Source organism: Arachis hypogaea, chromosome 7, assembly GCF_003086295.3.
Source record: "Arachis hypogaea cultivar Tifrunner chromosome 7, arahy.Tifrunner.gnm2.J5K5, whole genome shotgun sequence".
Lineage (NCBI taxonomy): Eukaryota > Viridiplantae > Streptophyta > Magnoliopsida > Fabales > Fabaceae > Arachis > Arachis hypogaea.
In genome coordinates, this window is record NC_092042.1 from 76304758 (window position 1) to 76330027 (window position 25270).

At 36.3% G+C, this 25270-nt stretch overlaps 1 non-coding gene across 1 annotated transcript; it reads right to left on the reverse strand.

The window, feature by feature from the left end:
* Window positions 1–5027: 5027 nt before the first annotated feature.
* Window positions 5028–5135, reverse strand: LOC112704803 (small nucleolar RNA R71). Its single transcript, XR_003155410.1, has one exon. It is a non-coding gene; the product is annotated as a small nucleolar RNA R71 (small nucleolar RNA).
* Window positions 5136–25270: the final 20135 nt, after the last annotated feature.

Sequence of the window (25270 nt, forward strand, 5' to 3'; positions counted from 1 at the left end):
GCAGCGCGCCACCTAATCAGTTTTCTTTTCTTTTCTCTTCAAATCCTAATTCTTTCTTCTTCTCCTTCCTCCTCTCTTCTTCATTCTTCTTCTTCTACCTTTTGCACTTTTCTTCCTCCCCTCCATTCTTTCTTTTATTTATCTTTTAATTACTCCATTTAATTATTTTTCTTTCTTCTAAATTTTCTTTTAGCTTTATTATTTATGATTTCTTCTTCTTTCTTTTTCATTTTCATACATTTTTATGTTGGTGTTGGAGCTTTATTTGGGTTCTACCTTATTGTAATTGAGCCTATAAATATTATGCGGAGTGATTTGACAATTGATATTTTAATTTGGCTCTCATATACATTTGGATTATATTATTTTCATTCCTACTTTAACTTGCTCACCAAGTGTTTGTGAAAAAGCCTATGGCATCTTGAACTCTATTTTGTTTTACTCCTCTTTTACTTGAAATGCCTCTTTCTCAAAACACTTGCAGTCCACATGTAATTGGGATTATCATTCACAATTGTCATCATTACAAATGCTCTTTTATTTGGCACATTTATTACTTGATGCTTGAGTTATGCTTCTCATACCTTTGCTTGCATTCTTTTAAACCTTTTGCATCTAGTTGCTCTACTATGCCTTCATTGACTTCAATTGTTGTCCTATTTGCATGTAGTCGTGACCATGTATTTAAGACATTATCCTTTACCTTGGCAGTGATTATCACTTGAACCCTCCTTCTCCCGGTTCTAGCTATTTGAATTACATGTCCCTTTCCTTTCTCCATCTTTCAAGCTGGCCACCAAGTGCTCATGATTTAAGTATGGAGAAGTTGGGTTTAGAACATTTGGTTTGAAAATCGGGTGTTGTGTATTCTTGAGAAAATATGAACAAGAATGTTAAGCACATATTATTGCATTCAATACTTTAATCATATGCATTGAGAAACAAAAGAAAAAAAGAGAAAAAAAGAGAAAAAGAAAAGCAAAAGAGCAAATGCTAAAAAGGGGACAAAACGCCCCAAAGTAAATGGTAATAGCAATGCATATGTAGTAAACACAGTTAATGGGTAGTTGTTGATTTTATATTATGATTATATGGATTGTCCTAATTTAGGTGAGAGGTTTAGCTTAATTGAGGATTTAGATTTCAGTCCACTTGACCAAATATAATCCTACCTTGACCTTGACCCCATTACAACCCTCAAAAGACCTCTTGATTTGTGTATTAGTGCATTAAATTTCTGTTGATTGGTAGAAGAAGAGTGATGAGCGGATAATTTGTACGCTTTTTGGCATTGTTTTTAGTATGTTTTTAATATGATCTAGTTAGTTTTTAGTATATTTTTATTAGTTTTTAGTTAAAATTCACTTTTCTGGACTTTACTATGAGTTTGTGTGTTTTTCTGTGATTTCAGGTATTTTCTGGCTGAAATTGAGGGACCTGAGCAAAAATCTGATTCAGAGACTAAAAAGGACTGCAGATGCTGTTGGATTCTGACCTCCCTACACTCAAAGTGGATTTTCTGGAGTTACAGAAGCCCAATTGGCGCGCTCTTAACGGCGTTGGAAAGTAGACATCTTGGGCTTTTCAGCAATATATAATAGTCCATACTTTGCCCAAGATTTGATGGCCCAAACCGGCGTTCAAAGTCACCTTCAGAATTCCCAGCGTTAAACGCCGGAACTGGCACAAGAATGGGAGTTAAACGCCCAAACTGGCACCAAAGCTGGCGTTTAACTCCAAGAAGAGTCTCTACACGAAAATGCTTCAATGCTCAGCCCAAGCACACACCAAGTGGGCCCGGAAGTGGATTTTTATGTCATTTACTAATCTCTGTAAACCCTAGGCTACTAGTTCTCTATATATAGGACCTTTTGCTATTGTATTTTCATCTTGGTAGCTATCTTTGTTCTTATGCTATCTTAGAGCATTGGGAGGCTGGCCTCACGGCCATGCCTAGACCTTGTTCTTATGTATTTTCAATGGTGGAGTTTCTACACACCATAGATTAAGGTGTGGAGCTCTGCTGTACCTCGAGTATTAATGCAATTACTATTGTTCTTCTATTCAATTCCGCTTGTTCTTGTTATAAGATATCACTTGTTCTTCAACTTGATGAATGTGCTGATCCGTGACACTCATCATCATTCTCACCTATGAACGTGTGCCTGACAACCACCTCCGTTCTACCTTAGATTGGGTGGATATCTCTTGGATTCTTTAACCGGAATCTTCATGGTATAAGCTAGAACTGATGGCGGCATTCAAGAGAATCCGGAAGGTCTAAACCTTGTCTGTGGTATTCTGAGTAGGATTCAATGATTGAATGACTGTGACGAGCTTCAAACTCCTGAGGGTGGGGCGTTAGTGACAGACGCAAAAGAATCACTGGATTCTATTCCGGCCTGATTGAGAACCGACAGATGGATAGCCGTGCCGTGACAGGGTGCGTTGAACATTTCCACTGAGAGGATGGGAGGTAGCCACTGACAACGGTGAAACCCTTGCATACAGCTTGCCATGGAAAGGTGCAAGAAGGATTGGATGAAGACAGTAGGAAAGCAGAGAGACGGAAGGGACCAAGCATCTTCATACGCTTATCTGAAATTCCCACCAATGAATTACATAAGTATCTCTATCTTTATCTTTATGTTTTATTCATCATTCATAACCATTTGAGTTTGCCTGACTAAGATTTACAAGGTGACCATAGCTTGCTTCATACCAACAATCTCTGTGGGATCGACCCTTACTCGCGTAAGGTTTATTACTTGGACGACCCAATACACTTGCTGGTTAGTTGTGCAAAGTTGTAGTGGTCACAATTTCGTCCACCAAGTTTTTGGCGCCGTTGCCGGGGATTGTTCGAGTTTTCGGCAAGCTTTTGGTCCGGTAACATCAGTGCCAAATTTCTGATCCGGCAACAGCACCAAGTTTTTGGCGCCGTTGCCGGGGATTGTTCGAGTATGGACAACTGACGGTTCATCTTGTTGCTTAGATTAGGTATTTTTCTTCAGAGTTCTTAAGAATGAATTCTAGTGTTTCAAGGTGATGTTCTTATCATCACCAAAGCTGATTGATTTTCATCAATTTAGCTCTTGAATGCAATGTCCTGCTGAAGCTTGTTCAGCCATGTCTAATTTCTTTAGACTGAAGCTTTAGACTAACATTGCATGATTCCTGGAATTCTCATTAAGAATTTTGATACCTTTATTTTATTTTTCCACTTAATTTTCGAAAAATCCAAAAAAAAAAATTTTACAAAATCATAAAAACCAAAAATATTTTATGTTTCTTTTTGAGTCTAGTGTTTCATTTTAAGTTTGGTGTCAATTGCATGTTTCTGCTCCTTTTGCATTCATGCATGTGTCTTCATTAATCTTCAAGTTGTTCTTGATGATTTCATTGCTCTGATTTTTAAATTCTCTTGACTTGAGTGTTTATGTGTCTCATATGCATTCTCATTCTGTTAGTGTCAGTAGTATACAAACTGCTAAGTTTGGTGTCTTGCATGCATTGTTATTTGATTTTAGTTGCATTTTGATTATTCCTTTTTATTAAAAATCCAAAAATATTTTTAATTTGTGTCTTTTCAAGTCAATAATACAGAGAATTTGAAGATTCAGAACATATTGCAGAGGAATTACACAGAAAAAGCTGGGCGTTCAAAACGCCCAGTGAAGAAGGACAGACTGGCGTTTAAACGCCAGCCAGGGTGCCTGGCTGGGCGTTTAACGCCCAAAGGGGTAGTAGTTTGGGCGTTAAACGCCAGAATGTGCACCATTCTGGGCGTTTAACGCCAGGATGGCACAAGAGGGAAGATTTTGTTTTCAAATCAAATTTTTTTTAGTTTTCAAAATCTTTTCAAAATCAAATCTTTTTCAAATCATATCTTTTCAATCAAATCTTTTTCAAAATTAATTTCTTTCTATTTTCAAAGATACTTGCTATCAATTAATGATTTGATTCAACATTTCAAGTATGTTGCCTTTTCTGTTGAGAAAGGTTTAATGTTTGAATCATATCTTTTCTTGATAGCCAAGTCATTAATTTTTAAAATCAAATCTTTTTTTAAAATGTTTTTCAAATCATATCTTCTCAATCACATCTTTTAAAATCAATCATATCTTCTTAACCACATTTTTTTCAAAATAGTTTTCAATCAAATCTTTTTAATTTCTAATTTCAAAATCTTTTTCAAAAATCACTTGATTTCTTTTCCACTCTTGGTTTTCGAAAATCAATTAGTGTTTTTCAAAATATTTTTAAAATATCTTACTTAATTTTCGAAAATTTCTTCCCCTCTTCTCACATCCTTCTATTTATGGACTAACACTATTCCTTAATGAACAATTCGAACTCCATCTTTCTTGATAAGTTCGAATTTTCTACTTCTGCCTTCTATTTTTCTTTTCCTCTGACACCTCCAGGAATCTCTATACTGTGACATAGAGGATTCCATATTTCCTTGTTCTCTTCTCTTTCATATGAGCAGGAGCAAAGACAAAAGCATTCTTGTTGAGGCTGATCCTGAACCTGAAAGGACCTTGAAGCGAAGGCTAAGAGAAGCTAAGGCACAATTCTCTGTAGAGGACCTAACAGAAATCTTCAAAGAAGAAGAACCCATGGCAGCCGAAAACAACAACAATGCCAACAATGCAAGGAAGGTGCTAGGTGACTTTACTGCACCTACTCCCGACTTCTTTGGGAGAAGCATCTCTATCCCTACCATTGGAGCAAACAACTTTGAGCTTAAGCCTCAATTAGTTTCTCTAATGCAACAGAATTGCAAGTTCCATGGACTTCCATTAGAAGATCCTCATCAGTTCTTAGCTGAGTTCTTGCAAATCTGTGACACTGTCAAGACTAATGGGGTTGGCCCTAAGGTCTACAGACTTATGCTATTCCCTTTTGCTGTAAGAGACAGAGCTAGGACATGGTTGGACTCACAACCTAAAGAAAGCCTGAACTCTTGGGAAAAGCTAGTCAATGCCTTCTTGGCAAATTTCTTTCCACCTCAAAAATTGAGTAAGCTTAGAGTGGAAGTCCAAACCTTCAGACAGAAGGAAGGAGAATCCCTCTATGAAGCTTGGGAAAGATACAAACAATTAATCAGAAAGTGTCCCTCTGATATGCTTTCTGAATGGAGCATCATAGGTATTTTCTATGATGGTCTCTCTGAACTATCCAAGATGTCCTTGGATAGCTCTGCTGGAGGATCTCTTCATCTGAAGAAGACGCCTACAGAAGCTCAAGAACTAATTGAAATGGTTGCAAATAACCAATTCATGTACACTTCTGAAAGGAATCCTGTGAACAATGGGACAAATCAGAAGAAAGGAGTTCTTGAGATTGACACTCTGAATGCCATATTGGCTCAGAACAAGATATTGACTCAGCAAGTCAATATGATTTCTCAAAGTCTGTCTGGAATGCAAAATGCACCAAGCAGTACTAAGGAAGCTATCTGAAGAAGAAGCTTATGATCCTGAGAACCCTTCAATGGAAGAGGTGAATTACATGGGAGAACCCTATGGAAACACCTATAATCCTTCATGGAGAAATCATCCAAATTTCTCATGGAAGGATCAACAGAGACCTCAACAAGGTTTCAACAACAATAATGGTGGAAGAAACAGGTTTAGCAATGACAAGCCTTTTCCATCATCTTCTCAGCAACAGACAGAGAGTTCTAAGCAGAACACTTCTGACTTAGCAACCATGATCTCTGATCTAATCAAGACCACTCAAAGTTTCATGACTGAAACAAGGTCCTCCATTAGAAATTTGGAGGCACAAGTGGGTCAGCTGAGCAAGAAAATTACTGAACTCCCTCCTAGTACTCTTCCAAGCAATACAGAAGAAAATCCAAGAGGAGAGTGCAAAGCCATTAACATGGCCAAATTTGGAGAGGAGGAAGAGGCAGTGAACGCCACTGAGGAAGACCTCAATGGACGTCCACTGGCCTCCAATGAGTTCCCCAATGAGGAACCATGGGAATCTGAGGCTCAAAATGAGACCATAGAGATTCCATTGGACTTACTTCTGCCATTCATGAGCTTTGATGAGTATTCTTCCTCTGAAGAGGATGAGTATGTCACTGAAGAGCAAGTTGCTAAATACCTTGGAGCAATCATGAAGCTAAATGACAAGTTATTTGGAAATGAGACTTGGGATGATGAACCCCCTTTGCTCACCAAAGAACTGGATGACTTGTCTTGGCAGAAATTACCTCAAAAGAGACAGGATCCCGGGAAGTTTTCAATACCTTGTACCATAGGCACCATGACCTTCAAGAAGGCCTTGTGTGACTTAGGGTCAAGTGTAAACCTCATGCCTCTCTCTGTAATGGAGAAGCTAGGGATCTTTGAGGTGCAAGCTGCAAAAATCTCACTAGAGATGGCAGACAACTCACGAAAACAAGCTTATGGACTTGTAGAGGATGTTCTGGTAAAAGTTGAAGACCATTACATCCCTGCTGATTTCATAGTCCTAGAGACTGGGAAGTGCATGGATGAATCCATCATCCTTGGCAGACCCTTCCTAGCCACAGCAAAGGCTGTGATTGATGTTGATAGAGGAGAATTGATCATTCAAGTGAATGAAGAATCCTTTGTGTTTAAGGCTCAAGGATATCCCTCTGTCACCATGGAGAGGAAGCATGAAGAGCTTCTCTCAAAACAGAGTCAAACAGAGCCCCCACAGTCAAACTCTAAGTTTGGTGTTGGGAGGCCACAACCAAATTCTAAGTTTGGTGTTGAACCCCCACATTCAAACTCTAAGTTTGGTGTTGGGAGGTTCCAACATTACTCTGAGCATCTGTGAGGCTCCATGAGAGCCCTCTGTCAAGCTACTGACATTAAAGAAGCGCTTGTTGGGAGGCAACCCAATGTTATATTTTATTTATTTTCTTTTGTTATTTTATGTTTTCTGTAGGTTGATGATCATGAGAAGTCACAAAATCAATTGAAAAAGCAAAAACAGAATGAAAAACAGAAAGAAAAATAGCACACCCTGGAGGAAGATCCTGCTGGCGTTTAAACGCCAGTAAGGCTAGCAAATGGGTGTTTAACGCCCAATCTGGCACCATTCTGGGCGTTTAACGCCAGAAAGGGGCACCAGACTGTCGTTAAACGCCAGAAAAGGGCAAGAAGTTGGCGTTAAACGCCAGAAAGGGGCACCAGCCCGGCGTTTAACGCCAGAATTGGCATGAAGAGCAATTTTGCTCGCCACTTGGTGCAGGGATGACTTTTCCTTGACCCCTCAGGATCTGTGGACCCCACAGGATCCCTACCTACCCCACCACTCTCTCTCTCTTCTTCACCCATTCACCAATCACCTCAACTCCTCTTTCCCAAAAACCCTTCACCTATCAAATCCCATCTTTCTCTTCACCACTCACATCCATCTTTCATAAAACCCCACTTACCCCACCATTCAAATTCAAACCACTTCCCCTCCCAAACCCACCCATACATGACCGAACCATAACCCTCCCCCCACTCCTATATAAACCCTTCTTCACTCCTTCATTTTCACACAACCTAAACACTACTTCTCCCCCCTTTTGGCCAAACCACAAGGCCATTTCCATCTCCTCTATTTCTTCTTCTTCTTCTACTCTCTTCTTTCTTCTTTTGCTCGAGGACGAGCAAACCTTTTAAGTTTGGTGTGGTAAAAGCATTGCTTTTTGTTTTTCCATAACCATTTATGGCATCCAAGGCTGGAGAAACCTCTAGAAAGAGGAAAGGGAAGGCAAAAGCTTCCACCTCCGAGTCATGGGAGATGGAGAGATTCATCTCAAGGGTGCATCAAGACCACTTCTATGAAGTTGTGGCCTTGAAGAAGGTGATCCCCGAGGTCCCTTTTAAACTCAAAAAGAGTGAATATCCGGAGATCCGACATGAGATCCGAAGAAGAGGTTGGGAAGTTCTTACCAACCCCATTCAACAAGTCCGAATCTTAATGGTTCAAGAGTTCTATGCCAATGCATGGATCACCAAGAACCATGATCAAAGTGTGAACCCGGACCCAAAGAATTGGCTTACTATGGTTCGGGGGAAATACTTGGATTTTAGTCCGGAAAATGTAAGGTTGGCATTCAACTTGCCCATGATGCAAGGAGATGAACATCCTTACACTAGAAGGGTCAACTTTGATCAAAGGTTGGACCAAGTCCTCACAGTCATTTGTGAAGAGGGCGCCCAATGGAAGAGAGATTCAAGAGGGAAGCCGGTTCAATTGAGAAGGCATGACCTCAAGCCCGTGGCTAGGGGATGGTTGGAGTTTATCCAACGCTCAATCATTACCACTAGCAACCGGTCTGAAGTTACTATAGACCGGGCTATCATGATTCATAGCATCATGATTGGAGAAGAAATAGAAGTTCATGAGGTGATATCCCAAGAACTTTATAAGGTGGCGGACAAGTCCTCTACCTTGGCAAGGTTAGCCTTTCCTCATCTCATTTGTCACCTCTGTTATTCCGTTGGAGTTGACATAGAGGGAGACATCCCCATTGATGAGGACAAGCCCATCACTAAGAAGAGGATGGAGCAAACAAGAGACCCCTCTCATCATCAAATCCCTGAGATGCCTCAAGGGATGCACTTTCCTCCACAAAACTATTGGGAGCAACTAAACACCTCCCTAGGAGAATTGAGTTCCAACATGGGACAACTAAGGGTGGAGCACCAAGAACATTCCATCCTCCTCCATGAAATTAGAGAAGATCAAAGAATCATGAGAGAGGAGCAACAAAGTCAAGGAAGAGACATTGAGGAGCTCAAGCACTCCATAGGATCTTCAAGAGGAAGAACAAGCCGCCATCACTAAGGTGGACCCGTTCTTTAATTTCCTTGTTCTTTATTTTTCTGTTTTTCGAATTTTAGTGCTTATGTTTATCTATGTTTGTGTCTTGTGATCATTAGTGTCTTAGTGTCTATGCCTTAAAGTTATGAATGTCCTATGAATCCATCACCTCTCTTAAATGAAAAATGTTCTTAATTAAAAAAGAGAAGAATTGCATGAATTTTGAATTTTATAACAGTTTAATTATTTTGATGTGGTGGCAATACTTTTGTTTTCTGAATGTATGCTTAAACAGTGCATATGTCTTTTGAATTTGTGGTTCATGAATGTTGGCTCTTGAAAGAATGATGAAAAAGGAGACATGTTACTGAGGATCTGAAAAATCATAAAAATGATTCTTGAGGCAAGAAAAAGCAGTGAATACAAAAAAAAAATTATTCGAAAAAAGAGAGAAAGAAAAAGAAAGAGAAAAAGAAAGAAAAAGAAAGAAAAAGAAAGAAATAAAGTTGTGATCCAAGGCAAAAAGAGTGTGCTTAAGAACCCTGGACACCTCTAATTGGGGACTCTAGCAAAGCTGAGTCACAATCTAAAAAGGTTCACCCAATTATGTGTCTGTGGCATGTATGTATCCGGTGGTAATACTGGAAGACAGAGTGCTTTGGGCCACGGCCAAGACTCAATAAGTAGCTGCGTTCAAGAATCATCATACTTAACTAGGAGAATCAATGACACTATCTGGATTCTGAGTTCCTAAAGAAGCCAATCATTCTGAATTTCAAAGGATAGAGTGAGATGCCAAAACTATTCAGAGGCAAAAAGCTAAAAGCCCCGCTCATCTAATTAATACTGATCTTCATAGATATTTTTGGAATTCATTGCATATTCTCTTCTTTTTATCTTATTTGATTTTCAGTTGCTTGGGGACAAGCAACAATTTAAGTTTGGTGTTGTGATGAGCGGATAATTTGTACGCTTTTTGGCATTGTTTTTAGTATGTTTTTAGTATGATCTAGTTAGTTTTTAGTATATTTTTATTAGTTTTTAGTTAAAATTCACTTTTCTGGACTTTACTATGAGTTTGTGTGTTTTTCTGTGATTTCAGGTATTTTCTGGCTGAAATTGAGGGACCTGAGCAAAAATCTGATTCAGAGACTAAAAAGGACTGCAGATGCTGTTGGATTCTGACCTCCCTGCACTCGAAGTGAATTTTCTGGAGCTACAGAAGCCCAATTGGCGCGCTCTCAACGGCGTTGGAAAGTAGACAGCTTGGGCTTTCCAGCAATATATAATAGTCTATACTTTGCCCAAGATTTGATGGCCCAAACCGGCGTTCAAAGTCACCTTCAGAATTCCCAGCGTTAAACGCCGGAACTGGCACAAGAATGGGAGTTAAACGCCCAAACTGGCACCAAAGCTGGCGTTTAACTCCAAGAAGAGTCTCTACACGAAAATGCTTCAATGCTCAGCCCAAGCACACACCAAGTGGGCCTGGAAGTGGATTTTTATGTCATTTACTAATCTCTGTAAACCCTAGGCTACTAGTTCTCTATATATAGGACCTTTTGCTATTGTATTTTCATCTTGGTAGCTATCTTTGTTCTTATGCTATCTTAGAGCATTGGGAGGCTGGCCTCACGGCCATGCCTAGACCTTTTTCTTATGTATTTTCAACGGTGGAGTTTCTACACACCATAGATTAAGGTGTGGAGCTCTACTGTACCTCGAGTATTAATGCAATTACTATTGTTCTTCTATTCAATTCCGCTTGTTCTTGTTCTAAGATATCACTTGTTCTTCAACTTGATGAATGTGATGATCCGTGACACTCATCATCATTCTCACCTATGAACGTGTGCCTGACAACCACCTCCGTTCTACCTTAGATTGGGTGGATATCTCTTGGATTCTTTAACCGGAATCTTCGTGGTATAAGCTAGAACTGATGGCGGCATTCAAGAGAATCCGGAAGGTCTAAACCTTGTCTATGGTATTCTGAGTAGGATTCAATGATTGAATGACTGTAACGAGCTTCAAACTCCTGAGGGCGGGGCGTTAGTGACAGACGCAAAAGAATCACTGGATTCTATTCCGGCCTGATTGAGAACCGACAGATGGATAGCCGTGCCGTGACAGGGTGCGTTGAACATTTCCACTGAGAGGATGGGAGGTAGCCACTGACAACGGTGAAACCCTTGCATACAGCTTGCCATGGAAAGGTGCAAGAAGGATTGGATGAAGACAGTAGGAAAGCAGAGAGACGGAAGGGACCAAGCATCTTCATACGCTTATCTGAAATTCCCACCAATGAATTACATAAGTATCTCTATCTTTATCTTTATGTTTTATTCATCATTCATAACCATTTGAGTTTGCCTGACTAAGATTTACAAGGTGACCATAGCTTGCTTCATACCAACAATCTCTGTGGGATCGACCCTTACTCGCGTAAGGTTTATTACTTGGACGACCCAGTACACTTGCTGGTTAGTTGTGCGAAGTTGTAGTGATCACAATTTCGTCCACCAAAGAGCAAGTCTTAGAAAGTAAGGTTAGTAGAGAATTGAGAGAATCGAACCTCAAACACTTGAGTGATTAGAGTGTATACACTTCCAGTGAGGGTTCAATGCTTGATTCCTTATTCCCGGCTTTCATGAGCTATTTTCTTTTGCAAGTTTACTTGTACCTTATTTTATGATTTGAATTAGTGAGATCTAGTTCATATTTCTTCTTGAAGGATTTGTTTACTTTTCACTAAGTAGGTAAAAGCATTTTGCATGTAGTTGCACTCATATAGATAGGTTGCATTTCATACTTTCTACCATTTCTCTTCACTCTTATAGCTTCTCTTGAGCTTAGCATGAGGACAAGCTAATGTTTAAGTGTGGGGAGATTTGATGCACCACTATTTCGTGGTACATCTTGTGCTTAATTGAGTGGATTTTATCCACTATTCTCACACTTATTCATGTAAATTGCATGTTTTACATTTTCCTTCGTAATTTTATGCTATGATTGAAAACATGTTTCTTTGGTCTTAATTTAGCTAATTTTAATCCTCTCTTATTACCATTCGATGCCATGATATGTGAGTTAAGTGTTTTTAGAAATTACAGGGCAGGAATGGCTTAAAGGATGAAAGGAAGCATGCGAAAGTGGAAGGAATACAAGAGCTGAAGGAACTGCAAAGCTGTCAGCCCTGACCTCTTTGCACTCAATCGATCATAACTTGAGCTCCAGAGGTCCAAATGAGGCAGATCTAGTTGTGTTGGAAAGATAATATCCGGGGCTTCGTGACGATATATAATTTGCCATAGTTGCCTTATGATTAGATGATGCGCACGCGTAGGCGTGACCTGGTGAAAGTTCAATCCACGTGTACGCGTGACAGAGCCGTGACCTGTACGTATTAGAAATCGCTGGGGGCAATTTCTGGGCTATTTTGACCCTATTTTCGGTCCAGAAAATACATATTAGAGACTACAGAGTGGGGGAATCCATTCATTCATGATTCACTTTTCGTTCACATAATTTTACGTTTAGATGTAGTTCTCTAGAGAGAGAGGCTCGCTCCTCTCTCTAGGTTTTAAGATTTAGGATTTCTCTTAGTTTTAGGTTTATTTCTTTCTAATCCAGGTTCAATGTTTCTTTAATTTAGTTTCTCTTCTACTTTTATTTATTCTATTACTTTAATTTATAAATTCTCATGTTAGATTTGATTTCTCTTATTAATGCAATTTGAGGTATTTCATGTTTATTATTTGTTTCTCTATTATTAAATCTCTTAGCTTTGGTTGAGTAATTGGTGACACTTGAGTTATCAAACTCGTTTGTTGATGGATAATTGTTATGTTTGCTAGTTGATTTGAATTCCATTGACTCTAGTCTCTCGATAAGAGTTGACTAGGACCTGGGAAATCAATTGATTTATCCTCTTGACATACCTTCATAGTTAGAGGTTGACTAAGTGAGAGCAATGAACAATTCTCATCACAATTGATAAGGATAACTAGGATAGGACATCCAGTTCTCATATCTTGCCAAGAGCTTTTCTAGTTATTAGTTTATTCCTTTTGCCATTTACTATTCTTGCTTCTTATCTTAAAAACCCCAAAATATACCTTTACATAACCAATAACAAGAACACTTCCCTGCAATTCCTTGAGAGACGATCTGAGGTTTAAATACTTCGGTTATTAATTTTATTAGGTGTTTGTTACTTGTGACAACCAAGTTTTTGTATGAAAGGATTTTTGTTGGTTTAGAAGCTATACTTTCAACGAGAACTCAATTGTAAAATTCTAGACCACACAAGAGTCCATTTGTCAGTTGTTTGCTATCAATAGTTTATATAGGAACAAAATAGTAGGTTGTTGTATTTGACTTGAAGTTGCCATTCGAATTGTCACAGGCCTCCAAGAAATAGTAAGATTGATTAAGTTGCTAGGCAAATAATTTACTTTCCCTCTTTCTTTCAGGACATGGTGAAGCTGGATAAAAATCTGAGAGTGCACTCAAGACGTATTCTGAGCTTTCACCATGTGAATGACAGTTCAAAACTCATTTAAAATTTAAATTCACAGGTAAAAATTTTTTGTCTACAAATCAAGTAAATTAATGTTAGTAGAGTGTGTAGGCATGAACATTGATCTGAGCTGAGCTGATCTGCATACTACGTCTGTGATTCTATTCTCTCTCTAATGCAAGCTCTCATTTTTCTTTCTTTTCCTTTTATATTTTTTTTATTATTCTGGTCTTGATTTACATATTTAAGGTCATACACTCTCACATGTTAAATTAACATATTATAATAATCAGTCATTTGACTTGTGTTTTAGCTACTATAATATAGTTTTTTTTTGTTAAAATAGTTATTAAATGCAGTGATAGAATTTTTGGCACCACCAACAGTCCTAAATATTCAAAGTTGCTGACAGTAATACCTAACTATCTATATGAAGAACTGACTCGTTCTTCCATCAAATTTGTGTAAGAAATTATTTGATACTAACTGATTTTACTACTCCATGGTGTAAGAAATTATTCCTTGAAATTTTTCTACAGGAATTTTATGAAGAGACAGCTGACATGGTTTCAAAATGAAAAAAATATATGATTGACTTAATAGGGGGTAAGAACTGGGGAGTTCTTAGTAAGGTCGGGGTTAGAAGTTAAGTTCATTTTATATATACTTGGTCAGCAATAACAGTCAACAAGGTACCATCTAATTCAACTATTAAAGAACACAGAATTCAAACAATCATTTAGCACACCCACAATCACAGAAAATTACACTCACAAACAAATATGCGCAAACAAGTATGATGCAAGTCTATCCCTAGTACAGGTAATGAGCTTATTTGTCGGTTTCGACCCACTCCCGACGTAACTCAACAACCTTTGTCTGAGTTTGGTTTCCAATGTCATAACCTCTGTAAGCAACCTCTGCCTTACAGGTGCGACCCTCTTAAGCCGATGTATGCAAACATAAACTCTATAAGCAACCTCTGTCTTACATGTGAGGCTCTCTCTAGCCAATGTATGTAGTGATAACCTCTATAAGCAACCTCTGTCTTACAGGTGCGATCATCCCCTGGATTGGCTGATGTATCTCTGGAAAGCAAATCTCAGTGGACTATCCACCATATCTCTGCTCGTTTTCAACAGGTAAACAATCATCTCTGCTTCTCTCTTTTTCTGTTCGTTCTTTCTTTCTTTTCTTTTCTATTCTCTGCTCTCCTATGGTAGAGGTTCTTTAAATTATTTTCTTTTCTTTTCTTTTCTCATCATTCTTTTAATTCCGTACTTTTAATATCAAAAACTATCTTCATACTCTTCCCTCATCTTTTCCTAAATATTTTATGAAGAGGGAATAATGAGATCCTTACCTTAAATTTGTCTTTCTAAAACTTTTAGAAAAATTTGTCTATTGTTTACCACTCTCTGTTTTATTTTTCATAATACATACAATAATATATATTTTTATAAAATAATATCTTGATAAATAATAATTTGTAATAATAATTTACTCTAATGTAAATGAGTAATTTTAAACAAATATTTAAAATAATATTATAATACTCTTAAAACTTATTTTATAAAACCTTATTTTCAAACTTTTATTAATTACTTTCTAAACTATGAATTCTTTAATATTTTATTTTTGACTTCGATATTTTATAAAATTATATTTAAACCTTCACTTTGTTTCATATTTATATAAATAACTCTGAACTTTTATAAAATATCCGTTTTACTCCTGAACTTTATTTATTACTCAAAATACCAAAAAAAACTTATATAATTATAATATTAAACTCAATCTTTTCATAAAAATACAAGTATATTTTTTCAAAAATAATTCTTCTTGGCTGATTCTTCTCTTCACCAAGAACCGAAACCCTCCTTATTTTCTTTTTATAATATACATTTAAATCTTAATCTATTTTTGAGTTTTACGGTTACTGATTTTTTACAACTTTTAATTCCTCGGCCATTAAATATCACCCATTTTATTCAAAAACTAACACAATGATAGTCCCAAATCAGTTTCATTATCACAGTTTGGGCAGCACAAACATGACCAAATCACATGCTTAATCACATATAATAATATATCAACAAAATTCAATATAAAGTCAATCAAACTCCATCAATAATCAATCACAACAACCATTCACTTATCCAACACAAATTTAATTGGTGTGAATTTACCGAAACTCTACCTCCCTATGAAATCAAAATACTTGAGGCTATGGAGAAGTTTTTTAACCGAGCTGCTGAAGAAGAAAATGTTAGAATTTGTCTGTGCGTCTTAAAACTCTAGTTGGCCAAACTCAAGGGAAAAGGGAGCTATGTCACCATCAGCTTCTACCGAACAAAAGTAACGCCAACTTATAGAGGAGGAGGATACGAACACTTTTACTGGATTAGATTTTTTATTGGAATTACAGATTTTAAGAAATCGAGGCTGGAAATTTACGGTGCCATTGTTTTCTCATTCTCTCTCACTCACGGCTCCTTCCCTCTTGATTTTTCTTGGTTCCATTGAAAGGAATTGAAATGAAAGGAGAAAGAAGATTATATGATGGAATTATTAAAGGGACAAGTGTTTATTAAGTCCATGTGTCACTTGTTTAAGCTGCTTAGTCAGCGATTCAAATTATAAATATCTTAAACGGATAATTATGAAAACTTGATATATTAAAACATAAGTAATAATATATATATGAGTTACTAATATAAATGACATTATTAACATAAAGATAAAAGATATACGGTGAAGCTTAGCAAAGCTAAGTTCACTGAAAAATACCGCTATTCACTCATATCAACGGATATCGAGTTCGATATAATATTATTAACTGAACTTTTTTTTAAATTAAAACTATCAATTACTTAATTAAAATATTTATATAATTTTCATTATTTATAAATTACTAAAATTATAGTTTTAATTATATAAAATATTTTATCATAACAAAAAAAATATATAAGAATATGAATTTAATTCAATTCAAATAGTTATAAATTAATTTAATTACTTTTAATAAAATAATTTCTAAAAACAAGAAACTCCAATTTATAAAATAAATTATAACTTATTTATATTTATATTTTTAAAATTGAAGGTCGTTATAGGATCACTATCTATGAAATATCTAAGTATTTCTTTGGGGCCAATCCAAGAAGAATATCAACTTGAAAGCCAATGTTAGATAAATTGGAGAAGAAACTGAGCAATTGGAAGGCAAATTTACTGTCAAAAGCAAGGAGGCTAACAGTTATGAAATCGGTCATCAATAATTTATCGATGTATTTTTTGGGTTTTTTTAAGATGCTGAAGATAGTGGCGAAGAAAATGATATCCTTGCAGACAAAGTTCTTCTGGGGCGAAAAAGAGGAAAAAAAATAATGTCAATAATTAAATAGAGCATAATTCAAAAGCCAAAGGAGCATGGAGGTTTAGGAATGGAGATGTAAAGATGAAAAATACAATGGTGTTATTTAAGTGGTGATGGAGATTCTCTGGTGAGAATGGACAACTCTAAAAAAAGATAATAAATTTGTGTTATGATTTGGACATGATTATTCCAGTGACGAAGCAAAATTGTAAGAGGTCTAATGGGTTGTTGATGCGAGAATTAGTGTTGATCTAGAATTTCACAAAATAGAATCTCTTCGTTGGAAGTATAGCCCAAATCAACAACTAACTCCCACCATCAAAGTTTAATTTTTAAATTAAAATAACCGAGAGTAATTAAATCTCGGGTCATCTCCCTCGTACAATGCAATTAAGATGTCACACTCTTGGTTGTAAGGAAAAAAAAAGGGGTTTTGAATCAAGGAACGAAATATTAAAAGAACTAAGGAATAAAAGAACTAACAAATGATCAAAAAGGATATTAATGCAATTAAAAAGGAAACTAGATCAAAATTTAGTGAAAATGTTATAAATGCATAAAAAGACCCTTGACTTGGGAATGAGAATTAAGGAATCCTATCATTGTCATAATCACACCTATGGCAACTATGATGAGTCAATCTCGCTTCGTCAACCCCTAACATCGAGGAGTAAGTCTAACAAGCATAATTGACCTTAATCCATAAGTCCTATCTAACCTACTAATTTCTTAGTATAAAGCTAGCGTCAATGAAAACAAGAGTCAACTAACTACCCAAGAATTACCACTAAATGTCGAACATTATGACTCTAGTATCCTAGGAACTCATTTTCCAAGCCAAGGTGTGAAAATCTAGTCAAAACTCATAATTGGCATTTTCACAAACATCTTGTAGGCATAAAAGCAAAACATGTAAAATTGCAAAAGAAAAAGAAAACTATAACCAAACTATTCACAATATCAACAATAAACATGTAATCAAGCAAATATAAACCATAAAATACTAAATTAATCAACCAAAACTTCAAGAAACCAAAATTGCATATATTAATAAAGTAACTCTAATAAGAGAAAAATATAGCAAAAGTAGTGTAATTAAAGAGGGAATTAAAGAGTACTTACAATGAAGATGAGCAAAATCCAAGATGAAACTTAACTATAAAATGCTACAATAAAATTTAAGTAAACCCTAAGAGAGAATTTTCTATCTACACTACTCCTACTCCAAATGCATTTTCTATCTAAAAGTAAGCTTCCTCAAACTAATCCTAAGCTAATGCTTTCATATGGAATGAAGTTCCCTTTATATAGCACTCAATTTTAGCCTCCAGCCTTCCAAAATTGGGCCAAGAAAGTTCCAAAATTGCAAGCCACGTGACATTTTAATGAAGTCACGCGCTGGGACTTGTGCGTACGCACAGATGTATGAGTACGCATAGTTGCTAATTTTTCACCTGTGGGTATGCACAGGGATTATGCGTAGGCACACTTGCTGATTTTTGTACTTTTGCGTACGCACAGGAGTTGTGCATAGGCACACTTGACTGACTTCTTATCCTTTGTTTTCTTCATAAAATCTCCCATTTTGCATGTTTCCTTCCACTTCTAACAACCCATTCTTGCCTAATTGACCTGAAATCACTTACAAAATATATCACGGCATTGAATGGAATAAAAGTGGAGTTAAAATAATAAATTTAGGCACAAAAATACATATTTTCACATTTAGATTCAAATTAGGGATAAAACACAAAAGTATGCTATTTTGGTGATTAAGTGTGAGTTTATATGATGAAATCCGTCCAATTTAAGCCAAAAATTGTCATCAAATATGGACTCATCAGTTGTCGAAGGATATAGTGGAGATGGTTGAAAAAATTATATTTACAAAAATATAAATAAGGAAGGGTGGAGGATGTGTGTAGGTGATAAAAAAGGCACAAGATTCTGAAAAGATATATGGGTATGGGAGAAGTCGCTTCAAGAAAAATTCCCAAGGTTGTATATAAATTTGACTAAAAAAAGTTCTATTATTGGCTATCATGACTTGTGGGTTGGTAATTCATGGTTTGGACTCCAATGGTGAAAAAAATTCTTTGAGAGAGAGAAAGAGTTAGTGAGAGAGTTAGAAAATATTCTAGATTATGTATTTTTCTGTGCAGGTAATAAGAACAACATGGTGTGGACACATAGCTTAGATGAAAATATTTTGTCAAGACATTCATTGATACAATTACAGGAAAAATTCATAGAGTACCAAACATGAAGCACGTGCTGGCGAGGATTTGTTCCACTGAGAGTTGAGATGCTATTGTGGTTTGTGATGATGGACGCAGTAAACACAAGGGAGAAGCTCATAAGGAGAGGCATCTTGAACCAAAACAAAGCAGTTTGTGCACTATGTGGTGAGACAACAGAACTAGTAATACACCTGTTCTTTCAATGTAAATTCTCACGTAAGCTTTGGTGGTTAGCCATAAATTGGGGAAGAGTAAGTTGGGTAGGACCTAATGAAGTAAGAGTTTGATTTGAATGATGGTTGAATCAAGAAGTATACGGATTGAAAAAAATATATGGATTATATATATATATATATATATATATATATATATATATATATATATATATATATATATATATATATATTGCTATCTTATGGGTAGTGTGGAATTGTAGGAATCCAAATATTTTTTAAAATAGAGTAATACCGTGTGAAGGATCTTGGGAATAAATTAGAAACTGTTGGAAATAAGTTAAAAAGAGGTAGTTGAACCCAAAAGAAGAGTGTCACTGATGAATGTGGGCTAAGTTGGTAGAACTACATAGTGTATAAATCGGGTACAAATATATATGTTGCAGGAACATACCTAACCTTAAATGGCGAGCAAATAATTTGTCTTATGTGAGATCTAGTGCAAGGTAGATCAAGAAGAGAGGCAATGGTCGAAGGCTTGGACATGTCAATGAAATTTCTACTAGAAGAAGATAAATTGAAAGAAGAGGAGTTCAAGATAATATTGGATAATAGGTATATGGTTAGATAGTTCAAAGGATAAAAAAATTACATGTGAACAAAGGTTTGTCAAGAATAGAGCTAATAGTTTTAAGAATTATTTTCAAAATGTCTCAATACAACACAAATGTGTGAATGAGTTCAAATTAAAGCACCAATGGGAACAACTTGCTGTCACAAAAGAAAGCAAATAGGTGCATTGAGTGTAACAACAACTGTAGCAGCGTATGGTGATGAATTAGAATACTAGTAGTGATATGTAATACTTTGATATATGTATTAAATTTACTTTGATGGTTTTTGTTTGTTTTATTGTTGTCTATTCTTATAAATGACTTTCTTGTGTTTATTCTTAATGCCAATGTCAAAGAGGATGACTAATATTAATGGAGGTCAGCTTTGTTGTCTTCTTTTTTCTAAGTCGAGTTATGACAAATGATCTAAAAAATATATAATATAACTTTGGACTGGATTAAGTTTATCTAAAACATAACCCAAATCTAACCCAAAAATAACGCAGGTAAAATTTACAATTTTCAGCTCAACAACATATTCGTCGAGTCCGAGCCGGATTTTAGGCCTAACAGAGCCTTGCACACTCGTATTTCTCATACTCTTCTTATCTCATTACAAGAAATATTGTTCTGATCTGATTTCTCAAGTGACTCCTCATGATGCTCTAGCAATTTAGCTCCATAAACTTTTATGTCTTGTTATTTATTATCATTCAATTATGTCGTTTTGGCAGCTAATTTATCATTGACAACACCTTTTTCTCTATGTTCTAATATTTTTATATCTCCTAATAAAACTTGTAAAAGTTGTATCAAAATCTTATTTCTAAAATTTTTTTGAGAATATATATCTAATATCCTATTATTTTGTAATATTTTTTATCATTCATATCTTTGAATTATTTTTATCAACGATATAACTTTTATGTATTATTTTAATGATTTATTCTTGTTGTGTTTAAAAAAAAATAATAATAATTATTTGATGATGACAAAATATCATTGATTGGATTAAAAGCCTAAAAGTTTTTGTAATGTGTGGTTATTGTACAGAAAAATAAAGGGTAACCAAACAAGTCCAAATTCTATTGCAAACAACCTCTTCTCACTTCAAGACCTTTAACCACGTATTGTACCCATAAAATAAGGATGAAAAGATGTCTCACAAGCTAAATGGTATGTTCAGAAGTGGGTTCAAGTAATATGAAAAAGTGAATCACTAAGTTTAAGCATTAAAAAGAAAAAATAGGAAAAAAGTCAAATGTTGAAGACAAAAGAAAAATCATATCAAATTTGGTACAAAAGCTAATCAAAGAAGCTGGGTTGCTATCTTTGTGCAACTACCCTAGCTTGTTGAAACAACTATTTTTTGCTACATATTTTCGGGTAAGAAGAAGAAAATAGAGGTTACATTTCTCTACTGAAAGTTAAAGGTCACAATTGAAACTTGGAGCCAAAGAATGGATCAATTTTGCAGATCTTTGAAGTCAAAAGAAAAGAAAGAAAAAAAGTAGATGGATCAGAATCCAAGCCAACTCTGTCAACCATAAAACACTCCTGCAGCCATATCCCTTCTCTGCATCTCTGCTCTAATTTTTGGGACGAAGACAGAATCAAAGGTGTTCTACAATTTAGAATCGGTATCTTTACCAGACTTAACTTTTGGAAGCTTTACTCTTATAAAAAATGGTAAACGGCCAGAAATTGAAGTAAGGAGAGTGAGCACATTGTTTGAGTCTTTATAGCACTTTAGCTATACCTTCTTTTCCTTCATGATTTTATATTGAAATTTCTGTTCTTCAGTTTTATCTTTCTTTGTTTCAATCAATGAAAAAAGATAAATCAATGAGGTATCAGTAAAGGTCACGAAGAGAAAACACAAAGAGAGTAAGCTTGGAGAAAACCTAGAAATTATGTTAATTTCTTTTGTTATCATTTCTGTTCATGCCCTAGGTCGAGCTGTATGACCCGGGTTGATTAATAACAAGTTGACCGACCTCTTCAGGTTAGGATTACCCGACCTCTTCACAAAGAGCTCGGCCAAATCGCCATAAGAAGCCCAAGCAGACCCAAACGAAGGGACACAGCCCAAATCTAAAGGCGGCAAAGCCTAAAGAAAGATAAAGGCAGTTCCCCTTAAAGATAAGATTACTTCACTCAAGGATAAGATAAGATAACTATCTTATCCCCAGAAAGGTCACTCTACACCATTATAAATACACTGGAGCACCGGGTATAACTCATACTCTGATTCTATGAAAAACCTGCCTAAAGCACGTGCTAACTTAAGCATCGGAGTCTCTTGTAGATACCACCACCCTCCGGTGACGAAGGATCAGCAGCACCACCAAATCCAACATGTCGGACACGACAGCTCCACCATCGCAGAACTCGTATGAGATCGACCTACAGTTTCAAGTAACCCTCGGAACATTGACGTCGTTGTCGGGGACCCTGGAAGTCATCCCATCACCATGGCAGACGACCATGACAATGATCACAAATCTGGTTTGGTGGACAGAACACCAAACAAAAACACAGACGCCACCTCCAAAGACACACCTCAAAACGGGGAGACAAGCATCCCCCAAACACAAAAATTCTAAAGGCTTTACAAGCTCAACAAAAACGTCTCTAACAACTCGAAAAAGAAGCCAAGCATCAACGGAAAGTCGAGAGGGACCTTCGAAGAGAAACCAGGCGACACCGAGAACTAGAGGATAAGCTCCTAAAGCTCAAGGCAAATCTAAAGACCAAAACCACTCAAATCGATCATGGTGACAACCCCCACAAAGATCAAGATCAAGATCCCTTTGATAAACCACTATTTTATGGTTTGTCTTGTACTTCATTGAGTGGATTTTATCAATCTTTCATACACTTATTCATACTAAATGCATGGGTTTACATTCTCCTTCATGATTTTGTGCTATGATTGAAAACATGCTTCTTTGGCCTTATATTTGCTAATATTAATCCTCTCTTATTACCATTAGATGTCGTGATATGTGTGTTAAGTGATTTCAGGGATTACAGGGCATGAATGGCTCAGAGGATGAAAAGGAAGCATGCAAAAGTGGAAGGAATACAAGAAGTTGAAGAAATTGCAAAGCTGTCAACCTGACCCTCTCGCACTAAAACGACCATAACTTGAGTTAAAGAGGTCCAAATGATGCGGTTCTAGTTGCGTTGGAAAGATAACATCCGGGGATTCGCAACAATATATAATTTGCCATAGCTGCTTCGAATTTAGGCGATGCGAACGCGTGGATGACGCGCCCGCATCGCATCTGCGAACTTCAATCCACGCAAACGCGTGGACGACGCCTCCGCGTCACTTTGCCGCGATCTGTACGGACTAGAAAGCGCTGGGAGTGACTTCTGGGCTGTTTTTGACCCAGTTCTTGGCCCAAAAAATACCGATCAGAGGCTGGGTGTGGAGCAGAATCAGATCATTCAATCATTACTCACAATTTTAGGTTTTAGATGTAGTTTTTAGAGAGAGAGGCTCTCTCCTCTCTCTTAGGATTTAGGATTAGGATTTCTATTAGGATTAGGATTTATCTCATCTTCATATTAGGTTCAATATTCCTTTTACTTTGTATTTCTCTTTTACTTTCAGATACTTTGATGCTTGTATTACTTATGTTGCCTATTTGGCTTATGCACCATTCATATTAGGATTTTCTTAAATAATATAATTTGAGGTATTTTCAGATCTATGATTTTTATCTAGCTTTTTATATTCTTGGCTTTAATTGATTAATTGGTAACTCTTGAGTTGTCAAACTCATTGTCAAGTGAAAATTGGAATTCTTCAAGAATTAACTCGAGTTCCAATAACTCTAGCCTTTTCCAAGGAAAGACTAGGACATGAGGAACCAAACTTATTCCATCAACTTGACTTACCTTCATAGTTAGAGGTTAACTTAGTGGGAGAAAAATCCAATTATCATCACAATTGATAAGGATAACTGGGATAGGACTTCCAGTTTTCATACCTTGCCAAGAGTTTTATTAGTTATTAATTTATTAATTCTTGCAATCTATTTCTCTTGCTTAAAACCTTTTTCAAACCCAAACACTGTTTTTCCATAACCAATAATAAATCATACTTCCCTGCAATTCCTTGAGAAGACGACCCGAGGTTTGAATACTTCGGTTTATAAATTTATTGGGTTTTGTTACTTGTGACAACCAAAACGTTTGTACGAAGGGATTTTCTGTTGGTTTAGAATCTATACTCACAACGCGACTATATTTTTACAAAATTCTTTACTAGCAAAAATCCTAACGTCAAAAATGGCGCCGTTGCCGGAGAATTGCAAACGTGTGCCTTATTATTGGTTATTGTAAATATTTTTCAAAATTTTTTTTTCAGATTTTTATTGAAAAATTTTTATCTTATCTTATCTTAGTTTTAAATTTCAAAATTCAAATCTTTTTCAAAACAATCATATCTTTTTCAAAAATCTTATCTTATCTTTTTTTTCAAAAATCATATCTTTTTTTTAATCTTATCTTATCTTTTTCAAAAATCATATCTTTTTCAAAATCTTATCTTATCTTTTTTTCAAAAAATCCTATCTTTTTCAAAATATTTTCTTTTTGTTAGTTTTTGTTTTTATTTTCTCCTACTACTATGAACTCTCACCCCTCTGGCTTCAAGTTTGATTCCAATGTTATTGTTAGGAATGGGAACTATAATGAGAACATGCATTAAGGTTGGAAGAATCAAAGATGGGAGGAGCCACAAGGATTTGATCAACTCTCATGGCAACAACCACCTCCAATGGCCTATCAACAACCATTCTGTGATGCATATCAAGGCAATGGCTATGGTGATCACTCTTTTGATTATCAACAACAACCACTATATGCCTACGAACCCCCTCCTCAATATGACTTTGGACCACCATACTCACAAGCCCCTTACTACCAAACAACCTCATATAATCCTAACCCTCAACCACCATACCAACCACTTTATGAGCCATATGAACCATATATAAAACCACCCCAATTCCAACCCAATTACTCCCAAGAACCACCACCTCAATATTCACCACCTCCATATCCATCAATCCAAGAGCACTAAGATCCTACTTATGATAGCCGAGCGCAACAAGAATCAAGGGATCGTCTCAAGGAAACAGTGGAAAAACTTTATGCAACCCTTCGTCAACTGGATCAAGCGATAATTCGATTACCTTCCCGACGTTCGAACATTCAAGGAACCCCCATAGCTTCATGTGGAGAATCTACTGAAGAACGTGGCATGAAGGAGAAGTCAGAAACTCCGATGGCCAATAAGCAGCACAATTTTGTATTGGAACAATTGGAAGAAGCTACGCCTGCCATTGAAAAGGAAGAAGTGGTTGAAGACTTAGGAGATGCAGAACCTCCATGGGAAATTCAAGTCATAAAGCCTCCTTCAAAAACATTTAAAATTGATGTTGAGGAGGGTGTACAACCTCCAAGGCATCTCATGGTTGAAAACATTGAAGGGGATGATCAAGAGATGGATTCAATCA